At 43.9% G+C, this 14,788-nt stretch overlaps 1 long non-coding RNA gene across 3 annotated transcripts in view; it reads left to right on the forward strand.

Moving 5' to 3' along the window:
- The window catches only part of LOC147709950 (uncharacterized), a 316,177-nt gene that overhangs the window by 118,756 nt on the left and 182,633 nt on the right, over window positions 1–14,788 (forward strand). The window lies entirely within an intron of this gene.

The raw sequence follows: 14,788 nt of genomic DNA on the forward strand, positions 1-14,788 counted from the left end.
CCTAGGTTTAAAGCAACTTATTTTCATTCACAATATATATGTCTGCTGTCCTCCTTGAGATTCAGTTAGCGGTACTGGAATTTTCAGCAGTCCAGGTTTGCGACAGGAAAAAGATTTTTTTCTTACTCCGAGGACATATAAGAGCAAACTATCAAGAAACTATACTAATATGATCTACATAATAGCTTCTTAGGTTACAGGGAACCCACCTTCTATATTTCTATTTGTTGCCACAAAGCAATTTTTTATACATTTCCTTATTCTTAAGAATTGGGACCCTTCACATTAAAACAGGTGATGCGGTCTGCGTCACTCTCGTAATTCCTGTAGATGGAGACACACCAACCAGGGACAGACATAAGTTCTTGGAACAATTATATTGGGGTTAGAAGTTTGATTGCACAGTATTAGTCCCGACTGACCTTGTTTTTAAAGGAGGTGTTTTTAGGTAGGTTTATGTCGTAGCATATCGGGATCCCTCTTTCTGTGTAAAGATCGCGATTTTCATAAGAGTCACTACTGCGACCTATAAATTTAAACATCTGCGATATAAATATTGCCCTTTAAATTTGCATAGTACATGACAGCTTTCAATTAAAGGATATATTCATATCAGTACAAAAAAGTATACCTAATTGCTTAATCATCATCTAGCGGTTATGAAGGCAAAGTTATTCCTCATATCTTGTCATCTAAAGATCTTATTATTTGGTTCATATACCAAAGTTTGGTGAGACCAAAGACATACTCACAGTGTACCCACACTATTGTCAATCACAAGTCACTACTCTTGTATAACAAACACATACTGCTCATTAATAGGGTCTGTCTTTTCATAACAAGGCAGTGTTAGCTCTACAACGATTCATTAGACCTCTCTATTCTAACTTTACAATCCCTTAAGTGCCGGATGCCGTCAAGAAAAGATGTGTCCAAGAACAAACCCATAGATTACAAAAAAAAAAAAAAGGGGGCAGGCATTCTTCATGGACAAGTCGCCGTAAGCTAATACATCTCGGTTCTAAGTACATGTGCCGTCTGGAAGTGGCTGAGAAAAAGCCCATAAATTTAAACGGGCAAATATTCCACATCGACAAACGCCGCAATTTGATACATGGAGAATATAGTCAACACGTTTACCGACCGGTTGCCCTAAACACAAAGACCATAGAGTTTTTATATTAAAGTCACATTGTCTTATGCAGACTTGGCATCAATTTGAGAAAAGCCATATCATACAAGAGACGCTAAAGTGAACCTGGGAGGTTCTGTATAGTTTTCCACATTCCCATTACTCACTTTAAGCTGTTCCGTCTTCCTCATACAGATGTACCGCACACCCATATTGCTGCGTAGCTAAGGAAGGAGTGAGGGAAATACGGCGTTTTTAAATACACAAAGAAGGCGCCAAAGCCAATATTAACTCCAGCTGAAATCTTGGCAATACTTCCTATCCTTGCCGGTCTAAAAATAGATGATGGACTACTCTCCTATCTACATAACGGGCGCCATCTTGGAGTTCTCTTAGATGCCGAAAATCTATCGGTGTCTAGAGTTACATATCATGATTTCAGTACTCTATATTCTGCAAAATGAGTGACGTTAATCCGACAATCCAACAAACCATATCTTGATATAAATATAGGTTTATAGGATGTAATTTGATACAAGAAGATTGCAATAAGTTACATATTTTGAGGTGACCTGCGCTAAATCTTTCAAAAGTAACCACTCTATACCTGGAGCTTTAAGTTGTAAGTAGGGCGCGGTAAACACAGCTTTGTTTGAGCATATATTGAAAATTATCTTTGGGCCCAATAACAAGATTTGATCTGTACCAATCATAAAAACTGATTGTAAACAGCATACTGTCAGCAAACTTTTACGTGAATTATTTTCTAAATAGTTTTATTCGTACTGTTACTGTCATATGTATACAAAACTAGTCTTTGTTTTAAGAGAATCTTTAGGCTTGATGTAGGATCAAAGAGCGATGAGCACAGCGTTTTTGGAACGTAAAGTGAGACATTCCCTCCAAAATGAGTAACAAGATTATTTAATCTCCATCGTTATAGGGAGACTCACTGAAAATAACGTCCTCTGCAAGGACCGTTGTGTAGAAGAAAGTCTCCTACGCAGTTTTGTTAATAGGGTTATAGTTAGTAAATACACAGACTATGTCATTCTTTAGAAGATCTTGAGAACACATGTGGAGAACATATATTAGGAGTCAGAACGGAATTCATAAATGTCATGATGCAATCATGATTGTGATGGCCTGGTTTCTATTGGTATATGCCTGGGAATAGATAATATCTTTCCATTTTTAGGCTCAGTTGTCACTGCGAGCCTATTTGGTCACATACCATGATATGTCCTCATTTAATCCTTGTTTTATACTGTCCAGATGAAAAATCCAGAATGTTTCTCGTTTCTTACGAGTTGTTTCATTCAGTTGACCCATTTTACTTTGTATTTTTTCCAGAATACACCATTTAATTTCGGTTTCATGATGTTGTTTTTCTAAAAAATGTTTGATCAGCGGTGCAGAATTTTTTTCGTTCTTATTGCAGACTTGTGTTCGCTAAACCGATGTCGAAACTCGCGACTTGTCTCCCCTATGTAAGCTAGGCCACAGGGGCAGAGGAGTATATATATGATGTTACTACTCCTACAGTTGGTAAGGGACCTGAGTTTTACATTGACATTGTTATAGCAAAGTGATTCCGTAACAACAGCCGCGTCACATGCATGGCAAGAACTGCATTTATGGTTTCCCAGGATGATTGGAACACCAGTTAAGGAAGTTTGAGTTTCAACCTTGGTTTATTCCTAGTATGAACCAATCGGTCCCTTAGATTTCGATTTCTTCAATAGGCTATTAGTGGTTGAGGGAGCTGAGTTTCATGTTCATCAGAATTGAGAATTCTCCAATTTCTATTGATGATATTTTTAATCTTAAAATTGAGAGAGGAATGATTAATCACACAGGTAACTCTCCCATGGGGTTCTCGTTTGGTCCCCTTCAATAGTGCATCTCTGTTGTAATATTTTGCTCTTTTGAAGGCTTGGAGTACCAGACGATGAGTATACCCACGTTTGATAAGTATCTTTTACAGGGCTTCCCCATGGATATGGTAGTCACTAATGTTAGAACAATTACGGCGAATGCGAAGAAATTCCCCAAAGGGGATGGAGTCCTTTTGACAATTGGGGTGGAAACTCCCATATTGTAAAATAGTATTCTTCGCTGTTGGCTTCCTATATAGGCTCACCTGGAGGCTGCCACTACCACCCTCGATCAGAATAGCTAGGAATTCGACCATGCTGGTACTATAGTTCGCCGTGAATTTAAGGTTCTGGTCACTCATATTTAACCAAAGTATATACTCCTTTAGGTCAGTCTCGTTCCCTCTCCACACAAAAAAATATCATCGATAAATCGACGCCATAAAAACATTTTCAAAAAATGGAGCATCCTCATTAAAAATATTCCTCAGTTCCCATTCACCCATAAACGTGTTGGCCACACTGGGGGCACAAGATGCCCCCATACTGGTGCACTTGATTTGCATGAACAACGAGCCATTGAAATCAAAGAAGTTGTTTAACAGAACAACCTCTAAACATTTCAATATGAATCATCTGGTCTGTTGCAGGGATATCTTTGTAAAAGCGCTGCTACCACCTGTAACGCTTGACACTGAGGGATGTTGGTGTACAACGCCTCAATGTCAAGCGTTACTAAGATCTCTGTATTAGGGTTGAAGTGTATACTCTCTATCTTGGAAATAACGTCTCCAGTATCTTTTATGTATGACGCATATTTTTGGGTCAATGGACATAAAAATGAGTTTACATATTTTGAGAGGGGTTCTGTACTTGAGCCTATCGTGGAAATAATTGGTATTAAAAGATACCAAGCGTGTTCAACGTCTGTTGCAGCAAGAGAATGAACCCATTGTATCCATCTTGGATGTAAAGCTTTAGCATTTGGAATGCTCGCTCTTGTTACTGCCTCCAGGGCAGGTACAGGTGTACCGACTGATATGCGTTTTCCCTGTGCCAGGGCTCTTTCTTTTGCTATAGCAGTTTGATCCGCTGTCAGAATTTTCTCAGTTGAAGTGAATTTTATTTCAGCTTGTGTGTACAAGTGTGATTTGTAACCTATTGGTACCGTTTCACCTTCGGTATAGGTCAGGTACGTGAATCCGCATCTTCCTGGGAGGACTCGGATTACAAGGTTGCATACGTTTACGCCTGTTTGCAGTTTTGTTTTTGCTAACATGTCGGTTTGTACTGAACGTAAAATTTCTGTGGGTGTTTGAGTCCAATTAGTTTGTTTGAAATCAGATTTTATTAATTCGTAGAGAGGTTTAACCCTCTCTGTGTAGTTTAGAACGTACGTTCTTCCAAAATTCAGGAAACCTAGAATTGATTGTAAGTATTTCAGCGTTTTTGGAGCTTGGAGCAGCGCACATTTCTCTAAGAAATTGGCTGCCAGGCTTTTCCCTTCACTTGATAATTCATATCCTAGAAATAGGACAGTGAGATGGGCAATCCGCGATTTTTTAAAGTTGAAGTTGTACCCTTCAGATGCGAACCCAAGTATAATGGTGTTCACTCTTTTTAAGTGCCTGTCCAAATCATCGTCTGTTAGATGTCATCGACATAAGATAATGCCTCATCATCATACATTTGTAGTAACTCTGTTACTCTGGCTGAAAATAATCCTGGGCTATTCTTGAATCTCTGGGGGGGGCAGCAATATTGCCTCTGGGCCCCCATAATTGAGAAAGCGGTCAAATACCTGCTTTCTGGTGCAATGTTTTGACAGAAGAAACCATTTGAAATATCTAATGTTGTTTTATATTTTTGGCGCACTATGTTATTCATTAGTGCTGCACTGTGTGAATTTTTTACTGCAAATGTTTTGCAACAAGAGTTTAAGTGTCTGAAGTCCAATACTAGACGATATGAATTGTCTGGTTTGAACACAGGAAACAAAGGATTGTTCATCTGTGAGGTGCATGTTTCAATCACCCCCTGGTACTCAAGTTGATCTAAGATCTCCCTGACTTGTTTTTTAGCTTCTTGCTTAACAGGATACTGTCTCTGTGCAGTAGGTTGATTTTTTTAACTGGATTTTAGGGGAAGTGACAGCCAGGTTTGAGGTGTTAAAGGGAGTAAGACAGGGGTGTGTCCTGGCCCCCACGTTATTTTCCCTATTTATTAATGGGTTTATGAACTATTTTACTAATAACCCTACTGATGTCCCCTCCTTAGCGGGAATGAAGATACCTCTGCTCATGTTCGCGGACGATACGCTTTTAATATCCAAAACTCGCCAGGGGCTGCAGAAGGCCCTGGCGCAGTTTGAGCTGTTCTGCCGCGAGCATGAGCTGGAGGTTAATGTGGGGAAGACAAAGTTTATGGTGTTGAGGGGGTCTAGACCAATAAAAGCAAGTGTATTTATGGGAGGCACCTCTCTCGAACAAACACCCATCTTTACTTATCTAGGTGTGACTTTTAGTGAGACATTGAGCTGGAAGCCCTAAATTGACCTGCTTTCCCTAAAACATACCCAATTAGGAGGGGCCCTACTTAGGGAGCATAAAAGATCCCTCACGAAACCACTGGCTCCACTTATTAAAATTTAGAGCTCAAAAATTTGACCAGCAGTATTGTATGGAGCAGAGTTGTGGGGTTTTAGTAATGTGGATGCCCTGAAAATTGGTCAAAACAAATTTTCAAGATCAGCAATGGGTTTACCACAATCTTCCCCCCATATACCCATGTTATATGACCTGGGTTGCCAGCCTGTAGAGGACATAATTCAGTACAGACCGCTGGCGTTTTGGCGACACGTGTGGACTGTACCTGAATTATCGTTGTACGCAAAGGGTCTGAGATTATAAAACTAAGGGGCTCCCATAAGATCGTGTGGCTCGATGGAGTCAAGTCACTGTTACTTGGAATGGGGTTGGGAGAGTTGTGGTTTAATCCTGAAACTGCGATATTCCCCCCCAAAAAGGTATTGAAAGAACAATACTGGAAGTGGATAACATGCAGACGTCATAAGTGTGGCAGGGTATGCTCAGACATGAGTCCCTTGCTCACTTTGCCACTGGATTCAAGCAAGCCGGGCTGAAGACGCCTGGAATGCCAGAAACCGGTCCTTGGAAGCTTGTTTCCAGTCCAGGGAAGGCGTGGCTTGGCAGTTCAGGCTGTACTGTTCCCATGAGGCACAGGGTCAGACTGATTTGCATATAGCCATGTCTGAACTGGGGTGGCAGTGTGGGCTAAAGAACGTTGATGGATTAAACCCAGATCTTTTGACTGGGTGTGAGTGTTTGATTGATTCAGATGCTCCGTCCATCACCACCCCCTTTTGTACCGCTATTACAAATATAACTTTACCACCTCTCGATGATACTCCGTTATTTAATAGTTTGTAAGTTACACTCTTTCTCACACTCCTTCTCACATTTATCGGGATGATTATTGTATCATCGTCGTTTTCATTAAACCCTGTAACGTCTAAGCCCGGTTGATTCGCATCTACTGCAGCTCCACCGGTTTCGTTGTTGTCGCCGTTAGTTGACATTGTTTAATGAAAGTTTGCAGAACAAGTTTCAAGGAAACAAAAAACATTAGGTGCACAATATTTTGGAACACTGTATCCTTCAACGTTGACTAAACCGAAAACTAATACATAGGATTCTCGTCCTATTTAGTTATGGCAGATACTAATCATTTACTCACTCCAGACGTCTATTGGAGTTTTTACGGAAAAAGGGGTATGTGTGAAAAGCACGACTGAGTTACTCTAGTATCTAGCGTTAAATTATCGCCTTACCAAACGTTGGGCGCCATGTAGTGTAGTTCCTATATTCCCAATATGCTCTGCGCATTGGAATAACATAAACGATAGTTTAGATGTAGGACTTAGGTCGACTAGGTCTGTATTGAATATGTTAGACTTAATTATGAATGCCAGCTAGCTCAGAGGTCACTAGAAACTTTCTCGAATTCACAAGAAGGGATTAGTTTCTGACAACCGCATAAACATGACAACTTTGCTCCCCCAAGAATAAGGAGTATATCTCGAGAGTCGCGGAAACAAAATGTGGCTATTTCACTCAGTCAATCGTGCATGCTTCGTTTCACCAGGGTTTTTGCAGAGAAATAGAGAGACGGGCGTTTTCAACAAAAAGGTTATTTATTGAGCAGTCTTCTTTCTCATGCAAGAGAAGTGAATTTCTACAATCGTAGTACTTGCTATGAAGTAAAGTGCATACAGTAAAAAGAGTATTATGAAATAATACTGCAAAAGCATGATATGGTTTCTAAGCCATAAGATACATAAAATAGATAAAATACATACAATGATAAATAATGACTAAAAGTACTCAACTGGTGCATCTAAAATACGCCTACCCCGGTGTACCTAACATAAGTCTAGTACACGGGAAGAAGTAAGTGAGGTGTAGCTTGAGTTAAATAGTTTCTGCCAAGAATCTAAACCAAGAATTCTCTAAGGGTCTAATCAGCTCCATACCTTGGTTATAGAATGAAGGAGGTCTTGTATCTCTCTCTCAGGACTCGATCTCCCTGTAACCCGCAAGGGTAGCAGGGAAACACTGGAGCTGGATTTCTCAGCAGGAGAAAAGACAGCGTCTCCCTCAGTGCGTCAGCTGGAAGGTCGGCTTCCTTCGGCACTCGCTACAGCAGGGCGTCGTGCAAGTAGTTAGTCGATCTGCTCCAAAACCACAGTGTGTTTGCTAGGGCAGAAGTGGGTATATTTATACCTGGAAGGTGCTGAGTTTGACGTAAGGGTGGACATAATAACGTCACTAAGAACTCAAAGTTCTTTACACGCTCCAGGAGTTCTGGGACAAATCAATACTGAAGCAGGGGGAAGTTCCGTACTGCTGAAGGCTGGTTGTCTTCAAGAACTCGTTGTACTCTAGGAGCTTATTGGAAGTATCCATGCCGTATTTGGACTGCTTTGGCTGTGTCTAAATATGGATTCTTATGCCTATATAAGGATATGATAAGTTATACCTACATAAGGGCATAAATCGGGGAAATTACACTAGAGCCCTAGATACGTTTACAACACCACATAGTGCCCTCCAATCACCACCTTCATTGCCTCCTACTCAGTCACGCAAAAGCGGGTGAAGGACCAGTTGATCTAAAAATATTTGGACAGAGTCTCCGCCACTGCTTTCCAGCCCTCCGTATTCTGGAGGACTTCAGGGACGAGTCTCCAACCAATGCCAGATCGGGGTGTTGCTCCCCAATTGATCTCACAGAGCACCGGAGAATGGTCTGAGAGGTATCATGACAGGTGGGCCACAGAGCCCCCCTCCCATAGTTTATGAAACCAGTATACCATCCAATCTACTGTACGAGGTGTGAGTTTGTGAGTAACTGGTAAACTCCGCTCCGGCGGGGTGAGTGGCTCTCTATATATCTAGATTTTCATGTTTTCAGCTTCTATTTTTGGTAAATTCTGGTGTTTTTTTCTCAGTGTTTTCAATACCTGAGAAAAACTGGGGTATCATTGGTTACACATTTTCGCGCCATTAAAAACAGAAACAGAGTTTTTCCAGTGTTTATGAAATGTTTTGTTTTTTATTATTGCTTGCTTTCTGCACTGATAGTGCATGCGTATAGACATTGTGTGTGCAGGGTATATGATGTCCAAATACATTTTTACAAATCAAACATTGTATTACACCATATAATACTTCTTAAGTGAGTCTTTGGTCATGTGCTTGCTCTTTCCTTGAACACACAAAAGAAGCTACCCAGAATAAATCTCTGATTCTATGTGCAAAAACACTACACTTATTCAAGTCAGGTGTATGGAATCTAAAAAAATGTGAAGGACTGTCCTTACACAACACCAGGTGTCATGCTTCATCATTGGCAGTCCTCGCACTCTAGAAACCATGTTTGGTAGAGAGCGGGCCTATAACTGGAGACAGGAAGGCACTGCAAAGAACTAAGAGGGGGACCGTGATAAAGTGAGAAGTTAAAAATCAATGTAAGCACCAAATATAATTTATTCGTCAAATTTGACTTGACATTAAAAATCAAGCCTGGAGAAAAGAGGAGTTAGTATCCCATCCCCAACAGTATCGTTAATATGTTTCTGTCATATAGGCCCAAAGGGTCTGTGGCATTCACCAGAATGAAAAATTAGGGCTCCTATCTAATCTCCTTTGATTTAGATGTAACCACCATGTAGGATGACATTTGTCAATCTCCAGCTAAAAACGGATTTCCTTGAAACTCCAAATCAGGGGCTGGAATGCCCCATGGGAAGGGGAGGGACCCCTGTAGTCACACTTACTCCAAGGTGCGTCCCTTGATGGTATCCTGAACACGTCCTTTCCTCTTCCACGCTGGGGTTTCAAGGAAATCCTGTTTTTAGGTAGAGATTGACAAAGATCATCCTACATGGTGGTTACATCTAAATCAAAGGAGAATAGATAGGAGCCCTAATTGCAAAGGTATCCCTAAAGGTGGATTTCCTTTAACAACATGCAAAGAGATTTGAACGTAATTCTCTTAGCTATAGGAAGTCAATGGAGGGTGCCGAAGGCCTTAGTAACCAAAGAGTGGGTGGGGAGAGCTAAGACAAGACGTGAAGCTGTGTTCTGTAGCCACTATAGGTGCCGAAGAATGTAGTGTACCCAGAAATACTTGAGTTGCAGTAATCTACCCTGCTGAGAATGATGGACTGTACAACTATAGGGTGAAAAGACAACAGAAGGTAGGAAGATTTTTAAATAACCTAAACAAAAGAAAGCAGATTGAGGCCAATTTATTGGCCTCCGTGTTTAGAGAGAGGGTTTACTTGATGAAAAAACCAAGACTGTGTACAGTGGGACCTGGAATCTGAGTGAGGCCTAAATGAGGGTCCCACAGATTTAGTGCAAGAACATTAGGAGAACTATGATCTGGAATGAGCATTTCCTGTTTTGTCTGTATTGAGTCTAATGGAATTGTGTGACATCCCACTGATAATCTGTTATACAATCCCTACATTTGGTAGAGCCTTGCTGGACACGGTCATTGAGTGAGAATAGTATCTGAATGTCACCGGCATAACTCAATGGTTATAGTCCAAAGGACTGAATACGTTGAAAAAAGGGGCAAGCACAAATATTGAAAAGGGTAGGACTATGGGATGAGCCCTGGCAGTGCCTGGGCAAGGGGTTTTAATTCTGATTGAAACTGTGGGAGGGACTGCTAGAGATGTGTCCCGAAAGTAGAATTTAATCCAAGCCTGAATTGGACCTTTTATCCCTGTTTGAGGAGCTGGTGAGAAGGAAGGAATGTGAGACTGTGTTAAATCCAGAACATAGGTTGGAAAGTACTAGCACAGAGGATTTGTCTTTGCCTGCTAGTTGGAGATCATCCAGTGCTGAAACCAGCGTGGATTCAGTACTGCTGGGTGGACGACAGCAGGATTGAGTTTCATTCAAATGTTTGTGTAGCTCAACAAAATGGGAGATCTGTCTGACTTTAATGGGTATGTGTAGGAAATTGGGTTACTGGTTGACCGGGTTATGAGTCCTGCTTAACCAGCATTCACAATCCTTGTCAAGGTAAGGCACAAGCAAACCCCAAATTAACCTGTGCTCAACCCTTGGTAGCATGGCACAGAGCAGTCAGGCTTAAATTAGAGACAATATGTAAAAGTATTTGTGCAGCACTTCAGTAAAACAGTGAAAACACCACACATAAAAAGAATCCCATACCAAGTTATACAAATTGAACTTTTTTTATCAATAAAACATGACCAAATTGACAAAAATCCAATCAGTAGAACTGGAGATTTTCACATTGAAATATTTTAGAGAAAATAGCGCAAAAAAGCACGAAGCGTCAACTGTGGATATCTGGTCGCTCTCGACCTGGACAAAGTCACAAGTTCAGGCTGCCCGTAATGGAGTACCGGCCGGCTACGACAAAAATCCAATCAGTAGAACCAGAGTTATACATTTTTGAAGAATAAAGTGAATATAGTGGCAAAAAACACAAAGAGCCAACTCGGGTTATCTGCTCGTGCTGGACTGGGTCAAATTCAATAGTTCAGGCCGACCGTGATGGAGTGCAGATCGGACACAGTCTCAGGTTAGTCCCACAGAAGGTTTACCTTCTTAAGTTAGTATCAAGAGTCCAGTTTGCGTTGCAGAGGGCCGCGAAGAGCCGGGAGAGTTTGCGAGATGCTGTCAGCAAAACGCGAGGAACTGGCGGGGCTCACGAGCGGGGGTTGCTGGAGCTTCACGGTGGTGGACCCTCCGATTGGTCAATGTTGAAGTGCGAAGAGTTTAGCTGACGGACATCGCATAGATTTGCAGTGCGGATGACGCAGTCTTGGTGCGAACCAGCCCTTTTATACCAACAAAGAGCCCAAAATCTTGATTTCAGTGCCCTTGAGCCAAACCAAGGGTCCTGGGTCTGAGAGGCATCACTTGGGAGTCAGGAACTTGCTGTAGCTGAGCCCAGGGGCTAGTGCAGGATGTTGGGGAGCCTTTTATGGCCCTGAGGTTCAGTTTGGGAGGCCAGGAGACTAGCCTTGGAGTCACTCAGGATCCTGGGTCAAGCTGACTTTGCAGGTCCAGTTTTCCTTCCTCAGGCAAGAGGACAGCAGGCAGCAGGTCAGCACAGCAGGGCAGCATTTCCTTTTTTAGCAGCAGCCCAGCAGAGTAGCAGTCCTTGTAGCAGCACAGCATTCCTTTTTCCTCGGAGAGTATACACAGGTCTATAAGTGGTGGTGTCTGATGTTTAGTATTTATATACAGTTGTGCCTTTGAAGTGGGGAGAAGTTTCTAGAGGCAGACCTTTGTAATGCACAGATACCATTCCTTCCTGACCCTTGCTCCAAACTAACTACGGGGGGGGGGGGTGTAAGCCTTCCTTTGTATAGGGGCAGGGCAGGGCACACTATATTGAAGTGTAAGTCTCCTCCCTCCCATCCTACCAGTGACGGCCCATTCAGTCACACCTAAGCTCCCCATTGTGTGTGACAGTCTAGGAGGAATACACAAATCCCAAGTGCCACCCACACTCAGTCATGTGATCCAGAGTGAGGCTCTAGGCACCAAATATCTCAGGTAAAAAGTGCCATTTTCAGAACTGCAGTTTAAAATCTGATTTCACCATGAGTTAGGATTTTAAATTGTCATTCCAGAGACACCAAACACAAACTGGTTACCTATTCCCATTTGGAAAGTACATGTATGAAATGTACTAGGGTGGGGCGCTAGTGTGCCGGCAAGAAAGATAGTCGCACTTTAGTGAGGCTCCTGCCGCCCCAGGGCTCCATCCAACAATATCATGCCTAAGCTGTTGTCATCAACTTAAGCAGCGGCCCACAGGAGACCGCGTTGTATGCTGCATCGATTGCAAGCCATTTGCGACCCTTCTTGAAACCTAGAGATGAGAAAAGCTGCTGTAATTCCGCAGGTGGGTGTGGGCCTACAAACTAAGTGAAACATGGCATCTGCACATCGGGGCACGAGCAGAGCGAGCTCCCGTCCGGGCACCAGAGCCAACAGGGGTGACTTAGCTGGCGAAACTGCCCGTGCCTTCTGGTTCCCACCTGTTGTGGAGGAGCAGCGTTGCTGATTGCTGCCAGGCCCTCTGGGCCACGTCGGAGTGCGGCCGGAGGAGTGGCAGATGGGCCGAGGTCGTGACCCTGAAGACCCGGAGGCTTTTCGCTGCACTGATGATCCCCTGCTCGTGGGCCGTGCCAGTGTCCTGCCCATGCCAGCTGAGTACTCCGGGCATCTATGAGAGAAGTGAGGATCGCACTGATGAGCAGTGGAAACTCATCGGGGGTGTTGCAGACTGCCGGGCGGGACCCCGCATCTACACAGGAGCGGCCTTGCTCTCTTCACCTGCTGCCTTCCCGTGTGTCCGGGCCACACTGCAGCGCGAGCCCGGCTGGATTTGCTAGAGGGTCCAGTGAACTACTAAACAGTTGACCGGACAGAAGATGGTGCGGGAGACTTGATTCAAATGCCGCCCACCATTGGCTGCTCGAGAGGGGCCTTCGAGCTCTTGTGCTGGTATGTGCCTTACTTCCATTGAAGCCAGATGTGTGCTAGAATTGGCACTATCACACACAAACTAGAAAAGCACGACAGGCGTATTACTGAAACTGAGCACAGAATCTCAGCAGAGGAGGATACGGTCACGCATAGGAGCGAACTGTTCCTTAATATAGAGAAAGTCCTTAAGGTAATATCAGCCAAGAATGAAGATCTCTGTGACGAGGTGGACCCGGAAGCGGGGCCACCTGGACTGCCTGTTAACGTCTCCCCTCTTTTCAAACAGCACACAGACGCCTGGAAAACACCTGAGACAGCATGCAGTCCCTGGACGGCTGACAATGAGCCGTGTTTCTTTAATTGGGCGGAGCTGGACCCTGACCCCGCCCACCTGACCAAGGTAAAGCCCAGCCCGACAACGGACCAGGTGTGCGAGACACCCGGAGGAGGAGAAGGAGACTTATGGCGAGAGAACGGAGCTGAGTGGTATTCAAGAGCAGAAGAAGATCGGAGGACGGAGAAGGCGAGTGAAGCGGAGCAGAGGACGAAGGAGTTAAAGCAGGAAGATCGGAGGACGGAGGAAGCGAGGGAAGCGGAGTGGAGGACGGAAGAGTTAAAGCAGGAAGAACGGAGGAAGCGAGGGTAGCTGAGAGCGGAACTGAGGCAGCGAGGGAGAAGCAGACTAGGTCGGAGGAGCCAGAAGACAGAGACAGCGACTACCGCGACAAGCCAGGAGGCCAACGGGATAGCGCATCGCCCAGCCACACTTCTCGAGAAGTGTGGCTAGAGCAGGTACGGTCACGCTTCAGTGGGTGGGCGGGACGTAAGTGGAACAAACCTCCCTGAGGAATCCTGCGGATCCCTTTGCACCCCCCCCCCCCCCCCCCTCACGATTTACCGACACCAATACTGGGGTACGATTGTTTGTGCACGTGTGAATTCCTCACCCCTTCCCTTGTCTAAACACTACGTCAAAACCAGGCTGACTTTGGTTTCTTTTCATTATCGGTATCGGGAGGCCCTCGAGACGGCGGAAGAACGGCCTACAACTCCCAGGAGGCATCGGGAACAGCGGCTGGGAGCTGCAAGAAACACGACGGAAGACACAGACAATCCCCTCCCGTATTACAGAGTGCCTGTACAAAAGCGGAGACTTTACAAAATAATAAAACCCTCTCTACCCAGAGTACCTTTGTCTGCGAACCTTTTTGAGATCCCATCCGAAACCCCACAATCTCGAAGTGCAATCGCAAAGAAACGATCTGCGCATAATGGGAATACCCGAAACCGCAAATGCTGGCAGGATGGAGGACTTTGTTAAGCACCTATTGGTAATAATTTTTGAACCAAAGTCCTTCTCCAAAGTACTCCTCGTAGAGCATGCGCACATGGCTTTGATGGTGTGTCCCCTAGCGGGAAATGCCTGGCACCCCATCATCGCCCGACTGCTAAATTACAGGGACATGGTCCTGAGACTAGCCAGAGAGAAACACATACTGCAATTTGAGGCCCACACTATTTCCATATTTCTGGATTTTACAATCGACGTTGAGGAAGCACGCAGAGAGTATGCTCCCATCAAGCAGAAACTTCTACAAGCAAAAATACTGTATGCCATACTATACCCGGCATAGCTCTTCATCACACATCTAGGCAAGGCCCACACATTCAACAATCCTCAGCAGGCCTGGGAGTTTCTGATTTGCACT

Source organism: Lissotriton vulgaris, chromosome 5 (assembly GCF_964263255.1).
Source record: "Lissotriton vulgaris chromosome 5, aLisVul1.2, whole genome shotgun sequence".
Lineage (NCBI taxonomy): Eukaryota > Metazoa > Chordata > Amphibia > Caudata > Salamandridae > Lissotriton > Lissotriton vulgaris.